Source organism: Symphalangus syndactylus, chromosome 5, assembly GCF_028878055.3.
Source record: "Symphalangus syndactylus isolate Jambi chromosome 5, NHGRI_mSymSyn1-v2.1_pri, whole genome shotgun sequence".
NCBI classification, from domain to species: Eukaryota; Metazoa; Chordata; class Mammalia; order Primates; family Hylobatidae; genus Symphalangus; species Symphalangus syndactylus.
In genome coordinates, this window is record NC_072427.2 from 121384179 (window position 1) to 121399395 (window position 15217).

Below are 15217 nucleotides of genomic sequence, written 5' to 3' on the forward strand. Positions count from 1 at the left end.
GAAGCGGATGGATAGGGGCAGGGAGACACTTGGCACTGGAAGGCAAAAAAGGCCACCCGTCAGAACCAAAAAAGCCCAGGACTGCCTGGCCAACAGGACTGGTCCTTGAAAGGAGAGTTCCAGGATTTAACAAGCCGGGAACTCTGCGATGAGATCCATATCCGGAAAATGGCAGGATGATGAGGAAAAAAACCCCAGGAATCAGGAGACCTGGTCCTAAAGCCACTCCGTTGCTACTCAGCTGGGAGGCTTTGAGCATGTGCCGAGACCATGAGAAGGTGCTTTCTGGCCTAAGGGTTGGAGAGCTGGGCCAGGGTTGGCTTGTTACCTAGCCCTAGGAAAACATGTTGTCCAATGCCTCTCATTTACTCCTCACAACTTTTATGTTGCCCAATACCTGCTCTGCCTCGAGGGCCACTGTCAACCAAATGCAGAGTCACTTTTGAGTCTCCTCAGAGAACCTCTTCACTCAAGATCTTTCTCAGCTTCTCCTAGAATGGCTCTGCTTCCCTGGGGCCCCAGGACCTATGGGAAACTAATGTAGATAGCAATCTTCAAGCCTCATGTTAAGAACCTCGGGTTTGACATTGTTTAAGAAAAAAAAAAATCACACTGTATGGATGTCTCCCATTTGGGAGACCCAACCAGAAGGCAGGATTGCTGTTTCCATAGCCCAATAACTCAAGGAAGAGGTGGCTCCCCGCCAATGAGCCAGTTGGAGCAGTTATAGAAAAAGGACTTCCTCTAGCAGAGACCACACTGTTTCAGCACCTGAGAGAGACCAGTAAAATGATCGGAGAGCAAACACCTTTTGACTTAATGGTAGGAGCTCTGTAACCATCTACTCCCCAAAGATTCACATTCTGATGTGGTTTGGATCTGTGTCCCCACCCAAATCTCATGTTGAATTGCGATTCCCAGTGTTGGTGGTGGAGCCCAGTGGGAGGTGATTGGATCATGGGAGTGGTCCTTCATGAATGGTTTAGTACCATCCCCTCAGTGCTGTTCTCATGATAGTGAGTTATCATGAGATCTGGTTGTTTAAAAGTGTGTAGCATCTTTCCTGGTCCCTCTTCCTCCTGCTCCCACCATGTGAGATGTTCCTGCTCCTGCTTTGCCTTCCTCCATGAGTAAAAGCTCCCTGAGGTCTCCCCAGATGCAGGTGCTGCCATGCTTCCTGTTCAGCCTGTGGAACCATGAGCCAATTAAACTTCTTTTCTTGTAAGTTACCCAGTCTCAGGCTTTTCTTTATAGCAAGGCAAGAATGGACAAATACACATTCTAATTCTTGCAGGTAGGATTTTTTGGCACAGGAGAGAAAGCTGAGTAGTATCAGACTTCTTGCCCCCTGCTCTCCAGGGTGAGCCAGGGTAGAGCCTCTGAGAATGCACAAGGAAACTGAAGTGACATCTCAATCAGAAATTCTGGGTCAAAGTTTAGATTCCTGAGTTTTAATAGGAACGTTGACCAACTTCAGTATTCTTAGAAGAGCATACAAGATAAGGAGAAATTAGGAAAGCATGAAGGTCCAAGTGTTTCATAAAGTACCCCCACTGTGGGGATATGATGACTGGGAGGGGATGGCAGTGATGTAAAAAGCTTTGTCCATTTCCTCCCAACTCAAACGTTCTGTGACCTACTTGAAGAATTGTCATGTGTCCTTATCTCTTTTCATCCAGGTATCAGGTTTAGGGCCAATGGGGAGGAGCCACTGAGAGGGAGGGTTGACACTCAGCATCATTCAGATCTTCATTTAATTCAGTAAACACTTAACTGAGCACTTCCTGTGCCAGGTATGATAATGGGCATTGGAGATACAGGAGTAAACAAGACAAGCAGATTACCCTGTGAGCAGCTGGAACACCGTAGAGCCTTCTGGGCTTCTCTTTATCCTAACATTCATTACAGTTACTGTTGACTGATCATCTCTCAGCAATACCCACCATTAACCATGGAATAGAAGGCTCCTGAGGCTAGGGGCCATGTCACCCCCAACACATAGCACAGTTTCTGGTTTGGAATTCAATATTACCCATTGAATAAGTGAGTGAATGAACGAATGAATAATTGAAAAGCTGTATAGTGAAGGCACTTCTATGTAGAATAATGTGGTGTGTGGTGGGGGGTGTGATCTTATGATTACATGCATATAGATTTTTGTCCATGGTTCTGGTCCATAACTCCCACGACACTTGTTACAGTCTTTTGCTATAATATAGAGGTGGTTTAGGCCTCAGGAAACAATATTTCTCTGGCCTTCTTTGCCCTCCTTTCACCACCCAAGGCAGGACTCTATAATCTGATTGTGGGTCATAAGACCCTCATTCCAGAGGAGGTCATGCCCCATACCCTGGAGGAAGGAATGCTACACAAAGAGAGGAAGAAGAATCTGGACAGACAGACCTTGCTGAGATTAGATCATACCCTTTTTGTCCAATCACATTTTGTTCAATCACATGCTTCAGTCATGGACAACAAATGAAATCTCCATAAAAGGCCCAAAGGACGGGGTTCAGGGAGTTTCTGGAGGCCTGAACACCTGGAGGCAAACAGGAAGGTGAAGAAGAACTTACCCTATCAGGACAGAGGATCCTGCGCTCGGGATCTTCCAGACCTTGCGGATGTATCTCTTCATCTGACTGAGCCCTCAACCTGTGGGATCAGACACTCTTTCCAGGTAGATAGTGTTGGAACTGAGTTGGAGGACACCCAGCTGGTGCCCGCTGCTTGGTGTGTGGGGGAATATCCCCACACATCTGGTCGCGGAAGTCTTCTGTGTTGATGACTGTTGTCGTGGTGTGAGAGCAGAGGGAAAACACGGCTTGAGTGTTTTTCTGAAATAGGAAGGCCTAAGAACTATACTGTTCTATGCCACAGAACTAGCCCCCCACTTTCCTTGAAAGACTGGCTATCCAATGGTGAGGAGAGGAAGTGGTAGCCTAAACCAGCCTCCCCATTTCACCACCTCCCACCCCAGTTCAGAGCCCAGATCCAGTAGACAGAGCCGAGATGAGGCTGGCTTAGAGCCAGGCAGGCTCTATTAGACAACTTCAAGCCAAGGAGCTGCCCCTCTTGGGATGCAGGACTCAAAAGGCTTGTAGCATGGCCACCCCGTGGGTTGGGTGGGTGGAAAGCCTGGGATATTGCTCTGGGGCAAGAGGGGCAGAAGGAAGGGCAAAGGAAAAGCCAGACTCCTTTCCTACCAGATTCCACTGTCAGATCCTCTCCAACTCTTCCTGTGTGGGATGATGGCATTTTTCACAGAAGAAGGGGGATATGTTGATATGGCCTACAAGGTAGACATCTTCACTCATCCCTCACCCTAAAGTAGCTGTGCCCAAGCAGCTGCCATGCTCTGCCCTCTTTCCTCTTCTCCTCTATCTTCTCTCTCCAACCCTCTTTCCACCACATTGCCACACAGTGACCTATCTCCATCACTGGCCTATCAGTGTTGCCCACTTTAAGGCCTAGCTTAGAGCCCCCTTCTTCAGCCAGCCTTGCCTTCCTAGGCCAACCCCAAGCACTGTGAGCTCTACAAGCTGCAGGGGCTCTGTGGTTATGCACCTGGGCTTTGGAATCAGATCTGACCTTGAAACTGTTTTTTAACTGCATGATTTTAGATATGCTACTCAAGTTCTTTAAAGAGACTGTAATTGTATCTATTTCATAGGGTTGTGAAGCTTTAATAAGAAAATACATGTAAAGCACTTGTTGTATAATGAATGTTCAACACGGGTTGGTATTGTTAGATATGGGCCATATGAACCGGCTGAGACTTACACTGTGTGTGCCTTGTGCTGTTAGTTGACATCTTAGTTCTTCTGTGCCTTGTGCTGTTAATTGACACTTCGGTTCTTCCACATCCTATTTCTTCAGTTGGGTTACAGTACTCTTAAGGCAGGGACCTATCTTAACTGTGTCGTCTCACAGCAGGGACTTGTGCCAAGTAGGAATATTTGATTAATCGATTGATTAGCTAATCACACTTTGTAGATGCTTTTTGAGGAACAGAACTTTTGAATGCATGATAAACTTGGGTTCTTGTCTGAATACCGTGGCTTTGAGGTTGGTTATATGGAGCCTTTCAGTGTGGATCCCTAAGCCTCCTGAGATTACTTGAGAGGCAGATATGCCTGTATAGGCTGCCCTGCCTGATACTTCACAGAATGGGCTGCTACTTTTTACTTATTATTAAAAAAAAAAAAAAAAGTCAGCTATCAATCTGGCCTGTTTTGTTGACACAGGAGGCTCAAGATATAATGGGGACACAGGGAGATATCTCAATTCCCTTTTTTTGGAGACCAAAGCAGCCAAGAACATTGTGTGCTATCTTTACAATGAGAAGTAGTTTTTCCATTAAAAGGCAGATGCTTCATTTCCAAAAGTTAAATAGAATGGTCCTTAAAAATGATTCCAGCTGGTTAACTTTAGGGCTCTGGAGAATAAAATCAAATTCAAGAATATATCCCAACTTTAGTTCCACAGCATTTCTTCCTGATTGTGAAGTGAATAATTTTCCTGGCCTAGCACTTGGGTATTCTTGTCTTCAGTGATGAGATTGACAGCTACGCTGTGACTTTTGATGGCTTTGCTGCCCCACCACCCGTCCACCCCACTGGTGATTAGGGAAAGAGCCACCCTAAAAGTTGTCACCACATGCACTTTCCACTCAGCCTCTTCTGGTTTTAACTCCCCATTCCTACTGTTAAACCCCAAGAAACCTCGCACCACCCAACCAAAGTCAGCAATTCTCCCTTTTTCCTTTCTTTTGTTCTTTCATTCTTTCATGTATTCATTTACTCAGCAAATGGCAATTGGGTGCCTACTATCTGCCAGGAACTGTGCTGGGAGCCAGGAATAGCATGGAGAGCAAAGCCAGGCACCGTTCCTGAAGCCTAGAGTGGGGAGACAGATTTACCAAGCAGTATTAGACATGAGGGTGCAATTCTAAATGCGGCCACAAGATAAATGCTCTGGAGGAAAGGAACGCAGTTCCTTGAGATCATATCACTGAAGAGCCTGTCCTAGAGTTGGATATGTGGTTCAGGGAAGGCTTCCCTGAGAAAAGGATGCTTGTGTTGGCACCTGAACCTGAGTTGTAAACTAGGCGAAGATGGGGGTGAGGAGAATTGCAGAGAGGAGGAAGAACATGTTCAAGGCCCTATGGCGGGGGATGGCATGGCTTATTTGAGGAACCATAAGAAGGCAATGCGGTGCCGCATGGAGTGTCAGGAGCAAGGAGGAGGGAGTGAAATGAGGCTGTAACCAAGGCAGGGGCCAGACTCTGTGGGTGGGACCTTCCTTGTAGGGTTGAGGCCTTTACTGTAAAAGCAATGGGAAACAAATGAGGAGTTTTACGTGTGTGTGGGATGGGGAGGAGTGGGTAGATGGATAACAGATTTTCATTTTAAAAGATTGCCTTTTATTGCCAAGACTTGCAGCGGCTTCTGTCACTATGGAAACCATGTATGATCTCTGACCTCCACCAGGGCCAACTTGAGCCTTTAAACCCACCTGGAAATAAGGAAGTGCTGAGTTCTAGAAAATGTCACTTTCTCTTTTGTCTGTATGTAAAAAGGTAGTTGAAAAACAGAACTGTGACTAATATTTAGATCATTTAGCCAATCTTGATACTAGTAGGGGTTTTTGTATAATACACAGTGTGTTGTTAGCATTTTCTTGGAAGTTAGCCTTTGGTGCTTCCGGGTAAGAGCACCAAATCTGCTTATCTCTAGGGTTGGGAATAAGAATAGATGCTATTGCTTCCGTTGTGAGATTTTGGTCCAAGTCGGGCTGGTAACAACAGATTTCCACCTATCCTGGTAGCAGTGTCTTAGACCTTTGAGTTGCCCACTCATTGTTCGACGTGGAGCTGTCCGTGGTTGTGAAGGTGATGCCATTTCAAATCCCCGTTTCCCATTGTTTTCTCTCCTTCTTTGCAACAAACATGCCCTCCCACCCCACCCCACTCCACCTTTCTAGTGTAGTGTACCTGACTGTCACAGGTTAGATTCTCTGGAAACAAGTGCTGAGATGGAATTTGGAGTACAAGATGGTTATTAGGGATCAGCACCTATGAAGGAAAGGAGAAGCGGGATTGGGCAGAGGGAGAAATCCAGCACAGTCGAACCCTGCAAAAGCTCAGCCAACCCACTGGGAAGCTCTGGATTGTGTATTGCTCATCACAGTGTCCCGTGTCAGGCCAGAGTGACTGGGCTTTTACCTACCTCACTCAGTCACAGGACAGATGTGGGCTGCCCTGGGAAGGTATGACCTGGGGCCAGGTGGATCTCTGCAGCTGAAGCATGCTTTAATCTTAATCTCCGCAGCCAGGCAGTCAGTCCTTTCTTGAAGGGGGACCTGAGGCACATCTCCACATCTACCACATCAACCACCTGAATCTGCCATTCCAACATTAGTAGGCTTTAAATTGTAACCGTGTCAGGCTGTAGAAAGAAATCTTTTCCTTTTTCACCCGGAGTGACGGCATTTCAATAAATGAAAAAGTGATTGTTTTCAGAAACAATGAAAATGTAAAGGGAAGCTCTAAGAGTGGATTCTGTGAAATCATGAGAATGGCTCATGAATTTGAAACTGCTAAATCCACAGAAGTAAGTTAATACTGCAAAGCTCCACTTATGGAACTCAAGCCACTGTTTTTGAAAGGATAAAACAAAGCCTTACATGTGTAGAGCACTTCAGTTTTCAAAGTACTTCCTCATGTCATTTGAGTTCCATAATAAGCCTGTGAACGGGGCAGGGCAGGTTTTATAAGCATTTCACAGATGAGGAAGTCAGGGCTCAGGAAGTTTAAGTGATCTGCCCAAGGTCACATCATTGAAACCTCATCAGCGTTCACCCATGCACTGTTTATCAAAAGTAGGAACTTTTTGGCCCCCATCTTGGGCCACTGAGGAATGCTCAAAATGATGGACAGGAAGAGAAACAATAGAGCAGGGAAATGATTCAAAGTGATGGAGTGGAAAAGGGCTCAGACTGGCACTTGGCTCCAAGGTTTAAAAACAAACCTGGAGCAGACACTGAATGCTAGAATGTGTAAGCTAGTCAAGAGAGAAAGCCAAGACTGGTCTAGCAGATTAAGGAGGGTTTTAAGAGAGCAATGATGTAAGAACATCATTTCCTAAAAACCATGTAGGGGAACTGTCATCTCTGCAGTGAATAGGTGCATATAGGCCCTTAAAAAAAAAGGCAAATTTGGGGCCTGATAGCCTAAGACCTTTCCTTCCTGGGTTGAAAAGGCAGAGTAACAAGCTAGAATAGATATGCCTTACTTCTCCAGAGAGACTGGTTGGGAGTGACCAAAAGGGATTCCTGCCAATATCAAGCCTGGAGAAGATGACACCCCATCTGCTGAGCCTGGAGACTCAAGCCAGGGACCAGAGAAGTGGCCCCGGCTAAGGGAAGCTTACCTTTCATTGCCAAGACTTGCATTGGCTTCTGTCACTATGGAAACCACGTATGATCTCTGACCTCCACCAGGGCCAACTTCAGCCTTTAAAAGCACCTTTCCAAATGAAATAAGGAAGTGCTGAGTTCCAGAAAATGTCACTTTTTAGGTCAAATTGTGGACCCTAAACATGTGCTACTTTCTTAAAGCTGTGTGAGTAAACACATGGTCTCCAAACCACCCCTGATTCTGTAATCAAGAGGGCACCAGTATCTGGGCATCAGTGAGTATCCTGGCAGATGGACCTGGCTGGATGAGAAAAGGGAGTTGTACAGGTATGCTGAGTCTATCTCTACTCCTGAGCCTGGGAGATGTGGGAAAACAGGAAAATGAGAGTCTCCCCACAGTGACTTGATAGGGGATTGATAACCACCATTTGTGGATCTCTCCCTTCTTTTTTTTTTTTGAAACAGAGTCTCGCTCTGTCACCCAGGCTGGAGTGCAGTGGCACAATCTCGGCTCACTGCAAGCTCTGCCTCCCCGATTCACACCATTCTCCTGCCTCAGCATCTCCGAGTAGCTGGGACTACAGGCGCCCGCCACCATGCCCGGCTAATTTTTTTTGTGTTTTTAGTAGAGACAGGGTTTCACCGTGGTCTCGATCTCCTGACCTCGTGATCCACCCGCCTTGGCCTCCCAAAGTGCTGGGATTACAAGCGTGAGCCACCGCGCCCGGCCTGGATCTCTCCCTTCTGAGAAGGCACCTCAGCTGCTGGCCCTGAGCCCAGAGAGCAGACAAAAGAAAACATTACCCTCATACTTAAGGGGCACAGCAATGTTCTTAGAAGAGGCTTACACAAAACCAAGCCACTAGGGAACAGTAATACATTTAAAAATATTAACATTAGGACATAAACATTCCAGTAGAGTACAAAAAGACTTTCCAGAACTAAATGACAAGATCTGCAGACAAATTCAGTAGCTGAAGGAAAGAAAGGTAGTAGTTAATAGGAAGTAAATTTCCCAAGTTAAGAAAGGGCCTGAGTCTGCCTATTGGAAGGTTTTGGCAAGTTATGGGCTGGACAAATGATTCATAGGTTGAGAAATTCCAGAAGACTAAGGATGAAAAGAAAATCTTACAATCTTCCAGAAAGAAAGTACAAGTGACTTATAGGGTAAGAAGGATCATGGGGGCATTCAACTTTCTCTTCTATGACACCTGAAGTAGGGATGATTGAGGCCAATCATGCCAAGATTACTGAGAGAAAAACACTGCGCACCAAGAATCCTGTAGCAAGACCCCACTCCTCTGTCAGGGTCAAGGAAACGTAGTTGAGAATATGCAAGGAAAAGACCTGTCACCCATATCTTCCATCAGATAAAAAGGTGTTAAGATCTAACCAAATAATAGATGAATCAGCTTAAAGGCTACAGGGTGGAAGGAGGAGGAAAAGGGAGAAAAAAATTAGTGGTGAGCAAGGAGCCTTACAACACATCGTCAGTTAAATCCAGACGGATAATAATACACAGTTCAGGAATGTGTAATATAATTGCTGAAAATAGAAGAGACATATTTCAAGGGAAATGTTAACAATAGCCTGGAACAAAAAGTTCTAAAGGAGAAAGAGGGGAAGTGAAGTTTCCACAGGTCTCACATTGGTGTGTGAGAGTGGGAAGTGAAAGCGTCCTAAAGGCCTCATGCTGGGGGAGTAGGAACAGCAGGAGAGGAGAGAATCTGGGGAAATAGTTGGACTCTTATGTTGGTATAATGGAATAAAAGAATGAGTTTGACTACCAATGACAAAAAGGAGAAGGAGCTGGTGGAATGAAAAACTAGACTAGAGCTCCCAAATTAAGAAGGGAAAGAAAATAATTGAACAGCAACTTGATAACTAATTAATATAAAGAACATCAAGGGGGCTTAAATGAGTAATAAATATTAAGTAAAATAGAAGAAACAAAATTCAATGTATTATTAAATGTGAATAGAATTATTCTTAATAGAGACTATTAGATTTGGTAAAATAAAAAGCAGACAGTTGTATGCTTTCTTGTATATATATATGTATGTGTGTGTGTGTGTATGTGTATATATATGTATGTGTGTGTGTATGTGTATATATGTGTGTGTGTGTATGTGTATATATATATATATATACACATACAAGAAATAAACACATTTAACAAATGTGATAAAGGTTGAGAATAAAAAGTCAAGAAAAAATACCAGGCAAATGCAAATAACAAAGCAGGAAAGAATTACTCTGTTAATACCCAACAAAATGAAATGTAAAGAGCACTGAATAAGATAGAGTTGCTATGTAATGATAGTAATTTGCAAAAAGTAACTAACCAGTATGTGTTAAAAATCAAATGTGAAAAATAGTAAAGCCATGTGTGATTCCAGTACCTTTTTTCTTTACAGACAGCAAGAAGTCACGCCCCCCTGAACTCGCCCTCATTCTATCCAGTCCTACCCCATAAATAACCATTCTGGGTCATACAAATACATATGCTCTTGCAAAGATGCAAACAAAAGATGCTAACTATACTTATCTCCTTCTGGGTCAGTATTTACAGGTTTGCCCCCATTCCTTATTTCCATCAGGAGAGATTTCCCTAAAATGCCCCTTGTCCTCTTTCCCCTTCACCCCCTTTTCTTCTCCCCAGAGAGGAGGAATGTCTTGGCTGACTCATCTTCTTCACCTCTCCTCTTTCCTTTTTTGTAGCTGGCCTTATCAGCAAGCTCTCATTCTAGTCTACTCTCACGTGGTTCCAGCTCTCCAGGGGCAGCCTCTCTGCAGGAAGGCCTCGGTTGTTCAGTGCTGCCTGTGATTAGTGGGTCTGTCTTTCTCATTTGGAAAAATTGTTGCTGAACATTTAATGTCACCATTTCCAATGTCAGCTTTATCCCTAATAAAGTTGACGTTTTGATCTCCATCTGCCTTGCTCTCATCCTACCACCCGATTGGTTTAGAGTTGTGGTGGAGAAAACAGGAACTCAATTCTGGGGGTCTCCTTACAACTCCAAAACCACCTTATTCTTCCCAAAGTCAACCAGCCATCTTTAATGTGGCTATACTCCTCATCTGCCCTTCCTCACCCCTCATTCATTCCCCGAGTCACGGCCATGTAGCTTCTTCTCCCACCAAACATTGAACCCATCCTGCCAAGGTCGCTGATGACTTATTTGCAAAATACAATGAAAACTTTTCAGTCTAAAGGCCAATCTTACTTGAAGTCTCTGCAACTTTCAAAGCTCTGCATCACTTCCTCCTCCTTGACATTCCTTCCTCTCTGAGCTTCCATGACATTACTTTCTCTTGGTTTTCCTCCTACTTCTCTGACTGTTCCTTCTCAGCCTCCTTGAACTGTTCTTCAACTTCTGTGCACCTCAACTGCTAGTGTTCTCCAGGGTTGTGCCCTACATCCTCACTCTGTTGACTCTTCCTTGGTGATTTTATCCACTGCCGAGGGTTCTGACCACCACATACCCAAACCCTGCCTGCTGCCCAGAGCTCTCTTTGGAGCTCTAGACTCAAAGGGCCAAGTACCAGTGGTGTGACTCCATGTATGACGGAAGGTACCATATCATTTTATTTTTTATTGCTTTATTAATGATAGCAAGATTTTTTCATATTTTACTGATCAGTTGTGCATGTTTATAGGTGTGTGTGTATAAATCCTTTCCTCACTTGACATTTCTTATGCCCCTTCCCTCCTCCTCTTCTTTTTTGCCTTGCACCTTAGTTTGGGTCCACAACACACCTCAACAATGTCGCTGTGCCACTTCTCCAAGTGCAACTTCTACTCCCAGTCTGCTAGTTTGTGAGCCCAGACTCGATTCTTCGGTCCATGTGATATGTTCATACACAGGGCCCTCCACAACCCCACCCCTGCCTACTCTATCTCTGCCCTATTTCTCACCATTCCGCCCTTGTGCCTTATGTTCCTTCTTCCAGCTTCCGGGAGTTGCCTGCTCCCTCCCTGCTCCTTGCCACTGTCATGCTCATTTCTCTGCCTGTTTTCCTCTTCTCCCCTTCTCTGACTGGCTAACTTTATTCTTTAAAACACACATCTGATGTCCCTTCTGGGGAGCCCTCCAGCCCCACCTCCCAGGGAGGGCTAGCTGCTCCGACTGTGTGCTCCCACTGTAATTGTATTTACCAATCCTGGTGTACATCTGGTCATTTCACAATGGCCTGTCGCTCCCTGTCTGTCTCCCTGCTAGGCTGTGAACTCCTCGGGAATATGCCTGTATCTTGCTCATCTAATACTCCCAGAACCTCATGCATACCTGTAGTATGTAGTATGCATAGTATAGTATACATACCTGTAGTATGTAGTAGATGTTCAATACATTTTTTGAATGAGTGAGTCTGTGATAGAGGGCAGTGCCCTTACGATTTCTTTCTGAGATCTCCCTTCCTGACCACAGGATTCACTCGCTGAAGGGGAGTGATCAGTTTCATACCAGCAGTACCCTCTGCCCACTGAGAGATGGTTCTCCACTGGGAAACTTTCTTCATCCCCGGTGGTATTTGAAGGGAGTTCTCTATACATGTTTACCTTGTAATATTTCCCTCTGTCATTAGCCCTGGCCTTGCTGGCCTTCCCATTACACTTCTTGGGGGGCACTACTAATACCCATGTCTTCTGTTTCTCAAAAGGCCCCTAGCCTTACTATCCAAATAGACACTGAAAAGGGGTGGAAATCCTGGGGGCAGTCAGCTCTCAGAGGGTGCCTTGTTGGTGTCTCCTGCCCCTCTGGTTTGCCATTGCCTGGCTCCTGCTGAGTCTGGAGTGGGGCCATATGTGTGAAGCAGTAGCTTCCTGTTAGAGTGCTCCAGATCATCTCAGCGTGAACCAAGGGCTGTTATGGCCAAGAGCTGGGCATCCCAGAGTCAGTGATGAGAAGGGAGGAGGCAAGCCAGGGCAAGAACATGGCTCAGACTCGTGTGGGAGTGTATTAGTCAGGGTTTTTTCAGAGAAACAGAACCAATAGGTTATATACAGAAAGAGATTTATTATAAGGAATTGGCTCATGCAATTATGTAGGCTGACAAATCCAAAAATCTGCAGGGTAAGTTGGCAAGCCGGAGACCTACAAGAGTGTAGGCCCGGTCTGAGGACCAGCAGGCTCACAACCCAGGAAGAGCCAATGTTTCAGTTTGTATCTGAAGGCAGGAAGAAGCCAGTGTCCTAGCTTGAAGCCAGTCAGGCAGCAGCAATTCTCTTACTTGTGGGACGGTAACTTTTTGCTCTATTCAGGCCTTCCACTGATTTTTTGAGGCCCAATTGCATTGGTGAGGGCAATCTGCTTTATTCCGACTCATTCCATTTAGATGTGAATCACATCCAGAAACACCCTCCCCAACACACCCAGAAAAATGTTTGACCAAATATCTGGGCACCCTATGACCCAGTCAAGTTGACACATAAAATTAACCATCACAGGGAGCAATAGGGTGATCAGGTGACTCTCAACTCCAGCTGTTGGAAGGCACACTTAACGTACACACACACACACACACACACACACCCCTGCCCTGTAACTCAGGATTCCCAGTGAGGGTGGTTCCACCCATTAAGAGGTATCTTTGGAAATTTGTAGAGGCGTTTGTTACTATCACAGTTTGTTACGACAATGAATGTGGGATGCCATTGACATTTAGTGGGTGGGTGGGGGGGGGATGTCAGATGCTTTGCAGTGGTCAGGACCATCCGCATCACAAGTGACTGTCCCTCATGACTTTCAAATGTCCCACTCCATGTTTATGTCCATGAAAACCTGTTTATACTTAGGTGGATCTAGCATCCAACCCCATTTTATATATAAACACACAGGATTTTTTTTTTTTGCAGTTTTAAAATACACTGAATTTTTCGGGAATGCAGCATAGAGTGAAGATGGTACATATTTGTTCAGGACTTTATGAAGATTGTCTACCATTTTGAAAGTCATGTTACAAATGGCAATGGTAATCCCAGTGTTTGAGCCATACTAAAAACACGTGTGAATCTGTGTGCATTTACATCTATTGCATTCTTGGTGACTCTACACATAGGTGCAGACATCTAACTACTTAGTAGGTTTCCCAGTATAGTCATGTACAAGATTTTTTAGATACTGAAATACTTATTTTTCTATAAAATTGCTTTTCTTTCTTTCTTGATTATAACCCAGTGAGTGCATTACATTTTTTTTATATTACGAATTCTGGGAGGAAATTTTGTGTGTAGGTAGATATATTATCTACGGGTTTCATTTGAGCATAACAAAAGGAGAGTTACAAGTTATGTGTTGTTGGTTTGTTTTCATTTGTTTGTTTTTTCTGAGACGGAGTCTTGTGTTATAAGAAGGGACACTGAGTCTGATGTGGCGGAGAGCCACTATTTCAACTGAACTAGTGCCTGTGAAGAACACGCATCTGTCTGTTGGGCTGAGCCTGGCCCCAAGGGGCCTGTGGATACTGGATCCTGAAGACACTGGATCCTTGAGAATCGCTTGAACTCCGGAGGCAGAGGCTGCAGTGAGCTGAGATCATGCCACTGTATGACAGAGCAAGATTCTGTCTCAAAGAAAAAAAAAAAAAGAAGAATGTCAAATGAATTAGTGAATGGATGGATAAGTGAATGCATGCACGCATGATTTGGGGGGTGGGAACATTAGATGGCTCTACTCATTTAATCCCAGTGTCTGTGGGAATCAAACACAGGAGACTGCTTTGTGCTTTCTACCAGCCAGCTCACCAACTGAGCCCCTAATGGTGCCTTGGGCTTTACTCAGGAGTTTAATTAGCCCTGGCGCTTGATTCTGAAAGAAATGGGGGGCAGTGATGAACACAAACAGGAGAGATCTGGGCAGTAACCAGCCTGGCATATGGCACCGTGGATCACCCATTGGCCTTAGGGCTGGACTAAGTCCTAGGTAATTTTACTTCTAAATGTTACTCATGTTTATTCTTTCAAGATGCTAGATGATTAAGACCTGACTACCCGAAACCAAAAATACGAGCTGCTTTTGAATGATTAGTGGTGCATGCAGAGTCACTGGAGATGTAGTGGGAGTAGGGAAAACAGTTCTGGGTTTGGATTCAAAAGACTGAGCTTGACCCCAGACTTTCCCCACAACTAGCTGTATGGCCATGGGCAAGCTAGTTTATATTTCCAGGTTTAAAAGCCTATGGTTCAGTGAAATGCAGTAAACAATGATTCAAAGGAATTACACAGCGATGTGTTTATAGTAGATACACCATGAAGTTAAAAACACTTGAACTTTCAGGCCTCTCATTGCCCCGGCCCCTTCCAAAGCCCTGTGTCTCATTTTGTTAGATGGTTTCATTATCCAAAACCTGGGTCTCGTATTAAGGTTTCTTCCAGGTTCAAAATTCTATGTTACTGGCCAATGAATTTAAAAAAGAACATTTTCTGTTATACAACTCCATTCTATTCCATAACTTGTAATTTTTTAGTTTCAAGGACACCACTATGTCATATACACATTGTTCTTTTCTTTAGGTACTTAGCAAGATTTTGGACAAATCTGATAAAGAAAACTGAAAGTCTAGATCCCTGGGATTTACTACTATAATGCTTAAAGTTGAGCCACATTCTCAACTTTATCGTAGCTGAAAATTCTACAGCAAGAAATCTTTAACTGTAAGATCTATGTTGGGTTACTATGAGTTTCATTTCAGTCTCATTTTCATTGTTCAGGAGTTCTGGACATCTGATGCAGCCCATGCTGTTTTTCTCCTTTCTTTCTCTAGAAGAGCTTTGCCTCTGGCCACTTGGAAGCTGGGCCTT